The sequence below is a fragment of the Trachinotus anak genome, unplaced genomic scaffold, assembly GCF_046630095.1.
Source record: "Trachinotus anak isolate AG129_WGS33_773 ecotype Australia unplaced genomic scaffold, CSIRO_AGI_Tana_v1 ptg000001l, whole genome shotgun sequence".
Taxonomy (NCBI): Eukaryota; Metazoa; Chordata; class Actinopteri; order Carangiformes; family Carangidae; genus Trachinotus; species Trachinotus anak.
This window is the reverse complement of record NW_027273852.1, coordinates 4666954-4679121: the sequence shown is the minus strand read 5'-3', so window position 1 is coordinate 4679121 and position 12168 is coordinate 4666954. Positions and strand designations below refer to the sequence as shown.

Genomic DNA, 12168 nt, shown 5'->3' with positions numbered 1-12168 from the left:
CAGACGCACAATGAAACATCAGAAATTGCCGGGTGGAATCTGTCTGAATTAATGCTGACAACTTCATTGGTCAGGGTAAAACGTGCGCTTAAGCCATACGAAGAGTATTTTAGACATGGATAAAATAGAGTAGCTGTAATTGGGTTTTCTTCATGCTGAGATTAACTAGAGGACAGAAAGTTTAAAGCTGGCGAGCTGGGAATGATGGTGACTCACTCCTGTAGTGGTTTGTACTTCACATAGGCATTTTAGGAATTACACTTCCAGGTAGAAATGTTAACGGGGTATTTTTTTAAAAAAGAGTTCAGACCTCCTCCAAATTAAACGACTTACATATTGTCCATGCCCTCCATCACAACAGGACAACATCATTTGTCTGTACCTTGTGTAGTTGAGTGATGTTGTTGTACTATATTATGAACAGGGCACTGTGATCGAAGCACAGACTTTCATACTGAAGAATACGGGTTAGGATTTCAGTCATCACGTTTCCTAGGTTCTTTAAGTGCAGCTGATATGTCATCAATATGTAAATTTAAAATTGTGTACATTAGTATATTGAGTTTTATGTTCGGGTTAGATACCTTTCTAAAAAGGGGAAGTGCTGGAGGTTGTTGCCAAAGGCGTTGCAAGTTCTTTATTAGTACTGTATTTTAGCTGTTTTTGGTTAATGTGAAGTCAAGTTACGTAAGAACACACTGTCAGTGTCGTACCTTTGTAACATTTTAAAGTCTTAAAGAAATCTTGTTTCTCTTCATGCATATATCAGTTATTTGGGGAAGAAGTGTGTCCAAAGTTTGTGTGTGACGGGGGGCCGTGTAGCTTGTTATTCTAAGATGTTCTGCTGAGACTGTGTTTACTAGCATGGAACATTTACTGACTTTACTCATGATATTACATAGGTGTTGAGAGCATGTACACAAGAGAAACTGTTTATATATTTTGTATTTTATGTGTTGTTTTTTACCCACTACACTGTTCAATCAGTGTTGAAAAATAAAGAATTTTTTTGATGTGAATCTTTTAGGCACAAAAACAAACTTGGTTGGGTTTAGCGGTCACAGTTTGGATTATAGACTGCATTGGTAATGCAACGTTAAAACATCTATTAAAACAGTGTATATTTTAGTCCAAAGGATATATACTGTGTTTTTGAATTAATAAGTGAAAGACACTTTATTGCAGTTACAGAACTCCCTGCGGCAGGAACATACCATCATCAATGAATATGGAACAGCAGTGGCCTGAAGCCACCAACATATTAAACATAAACACAACATCCTTCAATGAGGCCTGAATGTTGGCAGTCAACAATGCAATATTTATAATGTCTGTCTCTATTCGTCTTGCTGGGTAAGATGAATAATGGCAGAACTGCCACTACACAGATATAGCTAATCTAACTGTGTTAAACATCTTCCTCGGTGGGAAGATTCAGTCGTCACACTTCATGAACATTATTAATGTGTTAAGTCATAACTTGAAATAGTATGTTGATGGAAGTATATGGAAAGCTGAATGTACAAAACAAGTATGTAGCTGGAAGACAATATACTGTACATCCATTTATGTACAGTCATTTCCTCTGTGAGTACATTTTGAGTGCAAACTTTTCTTGGCCCGCCCGTGTACAGTTTGAGTGGTAGAGCCTGGCCACAAATCAGTTGAACGTTGGAATATTGCCTTTTGTGGAGCCATTTCAAACTGTCATTACTCTTTGTAATGGTAACACTCTGCACCATTAGGCTTCACCAACTAGTCAAATGGATGGTTCATGTGAAATTTGTATAAGCCCTGAAAAGGCAAAGTGGCTTTTTATACCACAGTAAAGGCCAACAGTTACAGAGACAAAAGAGCACTTTTATACATTTATTGTGTGTGTGTGTGTGTGTGTGTGTGTGTGTGTGTGTGTGTGTGTGTGTGTGTATGTGTATGTGTGTGTGTGTGTGTGTGTATGTGTGTTTGTGTTTTGCCTTTTTCTCTTCACAATCACTTGCATAATGATAGTCTACAATGTCTTCCTGTAGACAGAGTATGTATGCGTGAGCACATGTGAGACACTGTGACTTTCTGAATCTTACCCACATGTGTTTGCATGTTTTGTGCATATTCTCTCTCATAGTCAGGTGCGTGTATGTGTGTAGTTATCTGTCACCAGCTGCAGCGAGTAGGCAGCTCATCCCACTCCTTACATTAAAGCTGATGTATGCTTATTGAGCAGCCACAGGCAGGGACTGGAGACCTGATTTATGAACCAATACAGCTTGTTTTATGGGGGATTGATCTACCTGTGTCTTCATCAGTGAAGTGTTCTCCTTATCTTTATTCAGAGTGACAGCAGGTAATGAAAGTATGACAATGAAAGACAATGATGAAAGTGTTTACAATTACACAGTTTAGTGCCATCACTGTTTCTGACATTCATATATTGTGCTGTATTCCAAACATGTGGAAAAGTTGAAAACTTTTTTTGAAAACCATTTATAACATTTTTATGCATCCATGTCAGCAACTTGGCTGGTTGGCGGAGGCCTACAACCTCAGGGTGGTAATTCTAGTTATTAAAAAGGAATAAAATTTCACTGGAATTGAGAATTCTAACTCAAGATACAACACTTGTACTTTACTATCACAATATGTACAATTCTGATGCTTTTCTTGAGCTGTTTTTACTCCAACAGGCATAGTTTTTCCAGTTTCCCCAGTTGTTTATGTTCAAATTTTCATTTTTTAACTGAGAACTTCAGAAGATTTTTTTAAAGCTTACACTCAAAGTTTACTCTTCACCTTAGACACAAGGTCACAGTTTGAGCCTTTCCTCAAGGCTAATACAGCAGCATGAATATGCGTGTGTCATTATTCAAAGAAAAAAACAGTTAAAAGGAGGAGAAATGCTGGGGTCCATGCTGCCTATATTGTCACACTACTGCTTCCATATTGTAAGAGAATAATTTAGATTCTATGTGAACACTGATTATTTTCCCAATCCTTCACATTCAGTCTCAAGTGGTTTCCTCAGTTTCTTTGTCTTAACCTGTCGTCAGTGGAGTAAACTGTAAATTGAAGATGTTAATGTTCTATGCTCACTGGCTAATTGACACAGCTAATACTGTTGACATGAGAACTGCTTATAGATGTACTTTGAATGCTTTAAAGGAGCAGCGTGTAGGATTTAGTGGCATCTAGCGGTGAGGTTGCAGATTGCAACCAACTGCATACCCTTCTCCTGACCCCTCCCTTCCTAAGCGTGTAGGAGAGCCTGCGGTGCCCCTCAGACCGCATATAAACATGCAAAGAACCCTCTCTAGAGACAGGTCTTGTTTTGTCCACTCTGGGCTACTGAAGAAACATTGCAGTGCAACATGGTGGGCTCCATGGATGAAGACCCACTCCCTATGCAGATATGAAAGACTCCTTGTAAGCCAACAAAAACACAATAGTTCTTAGTTTCAGGTGATTATACACTAATAAACACATAATTCTGAATGTTTAATTCTATTACCAATAGATTCCCCTAAATCCTACACACTGGTCCTTTAATACAAATCTCTGTTTGACATCCTCCTCACAGACGCATCACCCTCACCTTAACAGACTTGAACAGGCATGGGATAGCGTGGGATAGCAAATAATATAACAAGTTATATTTTTATAAATACCAATTTCTGTTCATGAAACTTTCCAATGTAGTCTTTTTCATGCTTACACATAATTTATACATCTGGCCTCAGGACTCTTGTGCATGACTGCATTTCTTTGAATACATTTGCTAAAGAAGCCCCTTCCTCCAGAGTGTTAACACCAGCCAGACCGGATCATGGACAGTGATTAACATTATATGTGTGTCAGGGCTCCAGAAGACCCCAGGGTGTTAGGCGCAAGCCTTTGAACCTGACTACCGTCTGTCTGCTGTCTCTCTCTCTCACACACACACAGACATACACATATACACACCTGCACACAGAAGCAATGAAGAGGCCTCTCTCTGGCTACCTTGTTCTCCCTCCCCTTTCTTTGTCTCCTTTCAATCAACCCCAAGTTAAAAAGAAATGATACTGTAAGTGAAAAACACCTGCAGCTGCTGTGGTTTTCAGGGCACAAGATAAGAGAACAAACACACACACAGTCTCAGTCTCTCAGCTGCAGTGGTGCAGAAGTAACCTGGGGTCAGTGTATGTGAGGGGATATGAAAGGGATCATTTTGTTTCATCCTGGGTGTTTGAGCGTCTGTGTGTGTGTGTGTGTGTCGGTGTGTTTGTGTGTGTGCATGTGTGCTCTTATCCAACTGATACTGATCGCTCTTCTAGAGACTAGGATGTGCAGTAGGGCTGAGAAGTAATTCAATTGTTTGTCTTTCCATAAAAACTAATCTTGATTTATCTGGTGCATCGTATGTCCTGATTTCTCACCTAGGCTGACAACAACGTGGGCATTTAATTAAAACTTTATCATCATTTTCTGAACACTGATCAAAACATCATTACATCAAAACATTGTTCTACGCCATTCTCCTTATGTACCTAGTTACCAGGAACGAAACACTTGTGACTCATTCGGTGGTGATCTCTGTGTGTCTTATCAGCATCAGAACAGACTTTGAATAGAATACGAATACCCTGATTGACAGCTGGTTGACTCCACTGTAAGTCAACAGTGTCCTCTTCTTATCTGTTTGTGTTTCTTGATTGTCACATTGAGAAGTCCATTGTTTCAGTACGATGGCATATATATTCCACCCCAGACTGTGCAGCAGATAGTATGATAATAACTTTACTTTCCTGAAGGTGTAATTATTCATTTGAAACTAGATTAAACTGTGGTGTACCACAAAAGAAAGGCGTAATGCTTTTCTTAGATTTATGGAGTTTAAACACCTTCCTTTTTGTTCTTTCAGTAAGTAAACAGAAGAGACCTTGGTCATGTTTAACTAGAATAAATATGCAGCGCCTACAGAATAACTGAATATTGTCTGATGCACACCAGGTGGGCAGGTGCATACAATTTCTTTGTTTGTGTTGACACTTAAAAAATTCAGACTCAAATGTTTAGACATATCACTGATATAAAGAGAACAAAATGCACAGGATATCATTTTGTATACCTCTAAATCATTTTATGGTTCAAATATGATTTTGCATACACGAAAACATAGCCAGATATTGTATTGTTTTTACACTAAATCATGGTAAAAATGCCAGACGGTTAGTATTATTGTCTAAATTTTAGGTACTTTAGGTGCTTTATGGCATCAGCCACCAACAATCTCCCAGACGCATGCACGGGCAGGAAACGTGGGTTTGTTTTGTGTCAGTCAAAACATGGCTGAAGGCAGTAACAGCACTCCTCTGGAGATTTTTCAGCCTTTACCTTTTTTACACCAAAATTAGTAAGTATAAGCGGGTTTTTTAGATGCAGGTAAACCCATTAAAAAAGGCAATTGTCTCCTTTCACTCCGCCTGTCTGTTTGGAGAGGAGACACATCGAGAAATGTCATCACATGCACTTACATCGTACACACACAGATGGAGAAACAGTGAGCTGCTAGCCGTCGTGCAGTCTGAATGAAAGAAATCCATTGCATCTCATAGCCGCTCCTGTCAGTGTCGGAGCGTCTGTCTAAGATGCTTCGATCAGTGATTGTGTGTTTTTGAAACTTATTTCAGAGCTGCAGCTCACTTTTACATCCCCAAACACAGTGGAGCAGCTGTGCTTCTGCTTTATTGGCACCGTGCTGGACAGGTGACAGGAATGTTCAAAGTGTCTGTGTGCTCTGAAAGATGTTACAACTCAGAAAGTAATAATAATACATTTGCTGTTTCCTTGTTTGCAGAGTGGGCATGCAGCAGGGAAAGCCAGCACTGCTACTGGTCCCTTGTCTTCATCTGTGACACATATGTGTTGGCAATGTTATTATTGTAATGTTTAAATGAAATCAAAAAGTGCTGCTAATAATTTATTGGTGGTTTCTATTGTAAAACTTGTTGAAAGTTGTTACTTTTTGAATATTTCAGCACATTTTAACAATACTGTGATAATACTGATGATAACCGTGATAATTTTGGTCACTATAATTGTGATAATACATTTTATACCATTTCATCCCTTTTCTGGGAAGGTGTGATAAAAATCTGTGGAATATGAGAATATTGACAGTTATTCAGTATTTTGTCATTCAGTCATCAAATGGTATTAATAGAAGTACAAATATACACTGAATTATGATACTATCTCATCTGAGCCTGAGAAATGTTTAGTTAATAATGTGTACTGTAATACATCCCAGCTGCTTAGTGTAACATTAGCAAACAGTTTTCATTTACATCTGTAAACAAACATTGCGTCTCTCATGCTGTTCCATTATGCCCAGTTGTCATAGCCTTACATCAAGACCTTTGGTTCACTGTGTTGTTTGGCAGCATTGTTGCACAGTTCAAAGCTCATGCTTTGAAAAACAGAAAGCAAGAGTGAGAGAGAGCGAGAGAGTTTGTGGACTTCTTGGCTCTTCTCACATCTGCAGTTTCCTCTGCAAGGAGGAGGAAAGGCTTTCTGTCATAGCCCTGAGGAGACAGGGGGGCACACAGGTCTCTAGCCTCTCTGCGGGTTCCACTACAGGAGGTTGCTCCGGAGTGCAGGGGCGGGGGTCCTCAGCCTCTATGAGAAATCCAGCAACCAAGAGAAGAGAAGACAGAGAAAAGGGAGAAGAACAATGGCTGCAGTTGGTTTATTACAAGGGGTTTTACATCTCTGTCTGAAACGGCTTGCAGCGGTTTGGGTGCAGCTACTGGAAAACAGGCGTTTGGCAGAGTCACAGATGCCTGTAGGTTTTTCAAAAGCAATTATAGTTAATGGCTTTTAACGTCACCATACCCCAAATGAAGTTCTAAAATTGTTGAAAATGTAAAGTTGGTCTAAGACCCTGCACCATCACAATCTTGTGAACAGAACAACTTACAAAAACACGAAGCTTCATACTTGTGACATTTGCTCCATTTACAGTGTCTGCAGGTCACAGGACCATGCAGAAACTTCTTGTGAGGGCATGAAAAACTGTAAGTGAGTCTACATACAGTTGATACTGTACAGATCTGGAATTGCATTCCATCCCACACAAGGTGTCCTTGCAGCGCATATTTTAGAGATCGCTTGCCTCACTCTCCATCTCATATTGCTTTTTGTTTTGTTTTTGGTTTTTTTTCTTTTTTGTTTAGTATTGGATTGTCCACAGCTCGTCTCCAACAAAATGATAGGAAGCGCGTATTGCAGAACTTCAATCGGCCTTTCTCCTGCGTCTAAGTAATCACACAAATGTCTGGCTGTCCAGAGCCTGCCATGTTGAAGCCTGAACAGCCCACACACGCACACACAAACAGAAACACACTCAGCGTTCTGATTTGTCTGTCTGATAGTGCTGTCAGTGAGACTGGATGTCGGAGAGAAGGAATCTATTACAGGATCGATTTGGCCATGCAATTAGGTGGCAATGGGAATTTCTCATTTCACTTTTCTCTGTGTAACACTCGTCTCTCGGGAGCTTTGAAGGAGGGATGAAGTCATACACTGTGATGGCTGGCAGAGGAATAGAAAAGTGGGAAGATTATGGGAGGAGGGAACATGTGTGTGTGTGTGTGTGTGTGTGTGTGTAGCTGTGATACATACAGACAGATGTGGGAGGTGTTTATGCTATCTATAGTAGCACGTATAGAAAGTAGTGGTAGATGGCATCATATCTGTGTGTATATGTGTGTGAGCAATGATACACACGTCATCTGACTTATCCACTTTCACTGCTCATCCTCATTCAGCTTGTCTTATTCTCCCATCTCTTTTTCACTGTTTAAAACTTGCTCATTAATTGGCCGTCCTGAAACTTAACAAGTGTGTGACTGATTGTTCTGTTACACCCACTTTTCTATTAGCATCACGGAAAAAAATAATAAATAAAAAGCTTTGTGACAGACCTTTGTGACAAGTTTGGAAAGGGGCCCAATGCGTCTTACAATTTACATCCCAGACATTTTTGTATGTGTGATGTGTAAATGTGTGTGCACTGTGAACGTAAAGGAAAGCCTCCTTACATCATCTGTTCCTAATGCACATGGCAATCACTGAAGCTCGGAGTGGTGCACTTCCTCAGCATTTGCTTAGGCTGCTGTGTTTCTCTTTGGCCAACTTTTCAGTTGAAATATGAACACCGGCTGACCATATTACTGTATGAATGCTGAATCATGGGTCAAAATTTTTTTCTAAACACCTCCACGTCTGCACAGTTAGTTGTATCATATGAAATGTGATCACTCTCTCCCAAAGTCCCGCAGTTATACATGGAGAAATGTTACAAACATGGAGGATAAGTGATTTGAAATCTATTTTCATATGCAGCTTTGCAAGATAGCTGTTCATTCTATAATTAAAGCTCTGATTGCATATTTTTTTTAAAAAGTTAAGCTACAGTAGATACATCAGAGAAAACAAAATAAAAGCAAGAGCCTTGATAAGCGTCACAAAAAACCTGTGCATTATGTTTTAAGTCTAAAATCATAGATCCAATTTTGTAAATAGGATTTTATTTGAAGCACAGATGACCTTTTGAACAGCTGAAGTTGAATGAAAATATATTGTACAGAATATAAGAACATAAGATCATGACTCAATTGGCGGTATTGACAGTCTGAGGATTTACATCCCCGTGTGCCAAGAAAATTGCCAAACCATCAGCGGTGTCAAGCTGAGTGGTAGATTTATCTGAGTTCCTCTTGTCAATACGTTGGAACTACCTGGCAGTGAGAGTTTTGTATCAGAACAGTGCCTGGCAGGACAGAAGAGGCCGGCAGAGAGATTTAATGAAGCTTCCTCTGCCGACTAATTAAAATCTTCCTCTCCCCCGCGCTGTCATTAAGCAATGTTTTAACAGGAAGATGGGAAAGAAAAGATAGCCTGGGAGCCTTTATTTTGCAGCTCTCCTGCAGTATCAAGTGTCTGTGCGTGGGTGGTGAATATTGGGTATAGGTAAACTGTGTAGGCCTATACATAGTCTTTGATAATTGTCTGTGTTTGCACATTTATGTGTGTATAAATGTTCCCTATACAGTATTCTGTGTGTGTGTGTGTCTGCGTGTGTGTGTGTATGCTTGCAGCCAAAATGCTTCTCGAAACAGAAATAAAGTCTTATCCAATATTCATTCTTCTCCACACCCTCTATGTGCCTGTGGATAGGCTAATGGGCTGCGGCATCAGCCTCTGACATGAGGCATTTTTCTAATATGTTTGAACTGCTGGAGGACTCCACTGGGGTTTAATTGCAAGGGAAATACACAGATATGTACTTAATTAAATCCCTTTACCAAGCGTTGTTGTCTTATATTTGCATTCAATTTAGAGGTGGAGCTACCCTGTTAACTATGTTGTGATTTACAGAAGAACTTCTCAGTTCTTTATCAGGGAACATTTGGTTTCTTCTCTCTCTCTCTCTCTCTCTCTCTCTCTCTGTTTATTTATGTGGCAGTGACGGGGGCTGGCTCAAGGGAGCTTTTTGGCTCAGTGAATCTTTTGGAGAGCTGCACATTCAACAACTTTTAAATTATTTCAATATGCTTATTTTGATATACTGTATGTCTTCTAGAGGGAGTACCTAGCCCTAGAGCCTTGTGACTGTATCAAACTTTATTATGCAGGCTTTGAGCTGCATCGCAGCTGCATTATGGCAAATACACTAAACTCAAAGTGAATAGAAAGCAGTGCCCTGCAGTGTAAAGCTAAAATATCATGGTTATAAACCATCTGAAAATGGGAAAACCTCATATTTGGCTCTTCATCTGTGCAGTTTTAAAACACTTCCAGCTCCTCAGTCTGCCTCTGTCAGTTCAACAACTTTATTGACATCATCACAGCCTGGCTGATGCTGTAAACAAAATGTTTACAAAAGTTACAAGGCTATGAAAGGCACCTGCTATGGCCCTTTGTCACATCCTCCCCTATACTGTTCTCCCCATATCTTCTGCTGCTCTTCAGTATGTTTTGCAGCAAACATCTTTTGAAAAATATGTACCAAATAATCTGTCTATAAAAATGTCAATGCTGGAGAGGTCCACAGTTTGTTACAAAAATGACTTGTTTTGTTTTTGTTTGTTTTCAGACTATGATTTATTTTTTCTTGATGTACTTTCCAGACAGTCATTGGCCTCCATTCATTTCAGTGTAGTATAAAAATAAACTTGAAGACTTACAGTAGACCTGAGTGAGGTAATCTATCTCAGTGAACCTCCTGTCGTCTTTTATCTTTTTCAGTGCTGCAGAGGTCAGAGACTCTGTCTTGCTGGTGCATTCAAGCTCTTGTGGAAAGACAGGAAATTTATCATTCATTATTTCTCTCCCTTTGATTACACTTCCGTATGACAATACTTGTGAATGAAGTCATGTATTTGTAAGGTGATCAAAAGGCTTGTAACCACAACATATTGGATTTGGTTCTCATTGGGTGTTTACTGGTATTCTGTAGATCTGCTCTTTTAGTTATTGCAGTTTGGAATTTACTTTGAATACAAGATAGCTGAACATAAACACACAAAATGTGCTATACTAATGTGGTCAGTTTTGTGTACCTCTGTACACAAAAATGTCTAGTTTGCTATGCTCACAAACGCACACTGTAAACTCAAATATCACACTGAAGCCACAGTAGCCCCATTGTAGCACAGCATCTGTAGTCAGATTTGACATTAATCATTGATCTAAAGAGAAAAGAACAAAATCTAAAACTATAATTGAATTCACAAGGGCCTCACATGACAGAAATATCTGTACGACAGACTAGGATAGGAATGGCCCCGCGTAGTGGATCCATTTAACTGTTGGAAGCCACATTGCTTGGACCAACGGCGTCCAGCAGTGGCAGTGACAGCTTTAATTTGGTAGCTGGCGGTCAACATGATTAGCGAACTACAGGAGGCTTTTACAAAGTGGACCAACTGTCTTAGCCGCCCACAGTGTAGGAGAAGAGGCGAACACGCTATGAGAAGATTTTTAAGGCAGATATCCTGAGGTTGCGAATATCATATGTGAAGCTGCTGTTTTGATGTTTTTTAATAATTTGAGGGAATCAGATGAGGACATGTTTTCTGTTTTGTTTCAATATATATAAACGGCATGTACAGGCACACGTGCACGTAGAGTATGCACCTTCTACTCATCACATTGGATAAGATGTAGGACATGCACAAAATAATCAATATTTTCACGTTACACATTGACAGATATAGTATGTTGTACATGCATAAACACACTCACACCTTTATTTCATATGCAAGCAGAGGCTGCTTCATTTTCCAGCTGGCAGGGAGTTGATGTGTTCAGATATGATTTATTGATCATGTTGAGCACATTAGTTTACCCACTGTGTTCAGTTAAAAAGCAATAACACATTTTACACCCTCTGTTCCGTTCGAATGCAATAACACTAAACTAATTACGCAAACTGGGGACAGCCGTGTGATTTGTAAAAGCCCGAGCTGTGCATCGACTGTGAGCCAGCATCAATGAGATCCAGAGAATATCCAGATTAATATAGCAAGATTTGATTAATTCATACACACCTTATCTCTATCCATTCACTGATTTTATATGGAAAAAGAGCAACAGGGCAGAGACAGTGGCTGTGTTTACAACCCCAGCTAATGGCTGTTGTCTTGACTATTATTCACTTTTCAACATTAATTCAATTCAGTTTTATTTGGATAGCACTGAATCACAACATACATTATCTCAAGCGACTTTACAGGGCAAGGTTAAGACCTTACAACATTATAGAGAGAAACCCAACAGTTCACACAATGAGCAAGCACTCTGTGACAGAAGAGAGGAAAAACTGCCTTTTACAACTTTTCCTCTAAAGCAGCGTTAATAACAGAGATAAAAGAGTTCACTGCTACAGTGCCACGTAGGATTCTCCACTGCAAGTCTGCATGATTCTTTAGATGTTATTGTGTCCGTTCAGTTTACTCTGACTGAGAGATTTTAGCATTGAGTTTTCCTCCATAGAAACACCTGCAGAGCTGACAGGCTCAAGTAAAGGAACAGAACAGTTTTTAAAATCACGAAGCAGTCCAATGGCAGGATAAGGGTCAGTTTGGCCGAAGTGCACTGTCACAAAAGTCAGTTAAAATAGAGCATTAA

General features: G+C 39.6%; 1 protein-coding gene across 2 annotated transcripts in view; it reads left to right on the top strand.

Moving 5' to 3' along the window:
* LOC139635376 (ephrin type-A receptor 6-like) overlaps positions 1-12168 on the top strand; it is a 321867-nt gene that overhangs the window by 218262 nt on the left and 91437 nt on the right. The window lies entirely within an intron of this gene.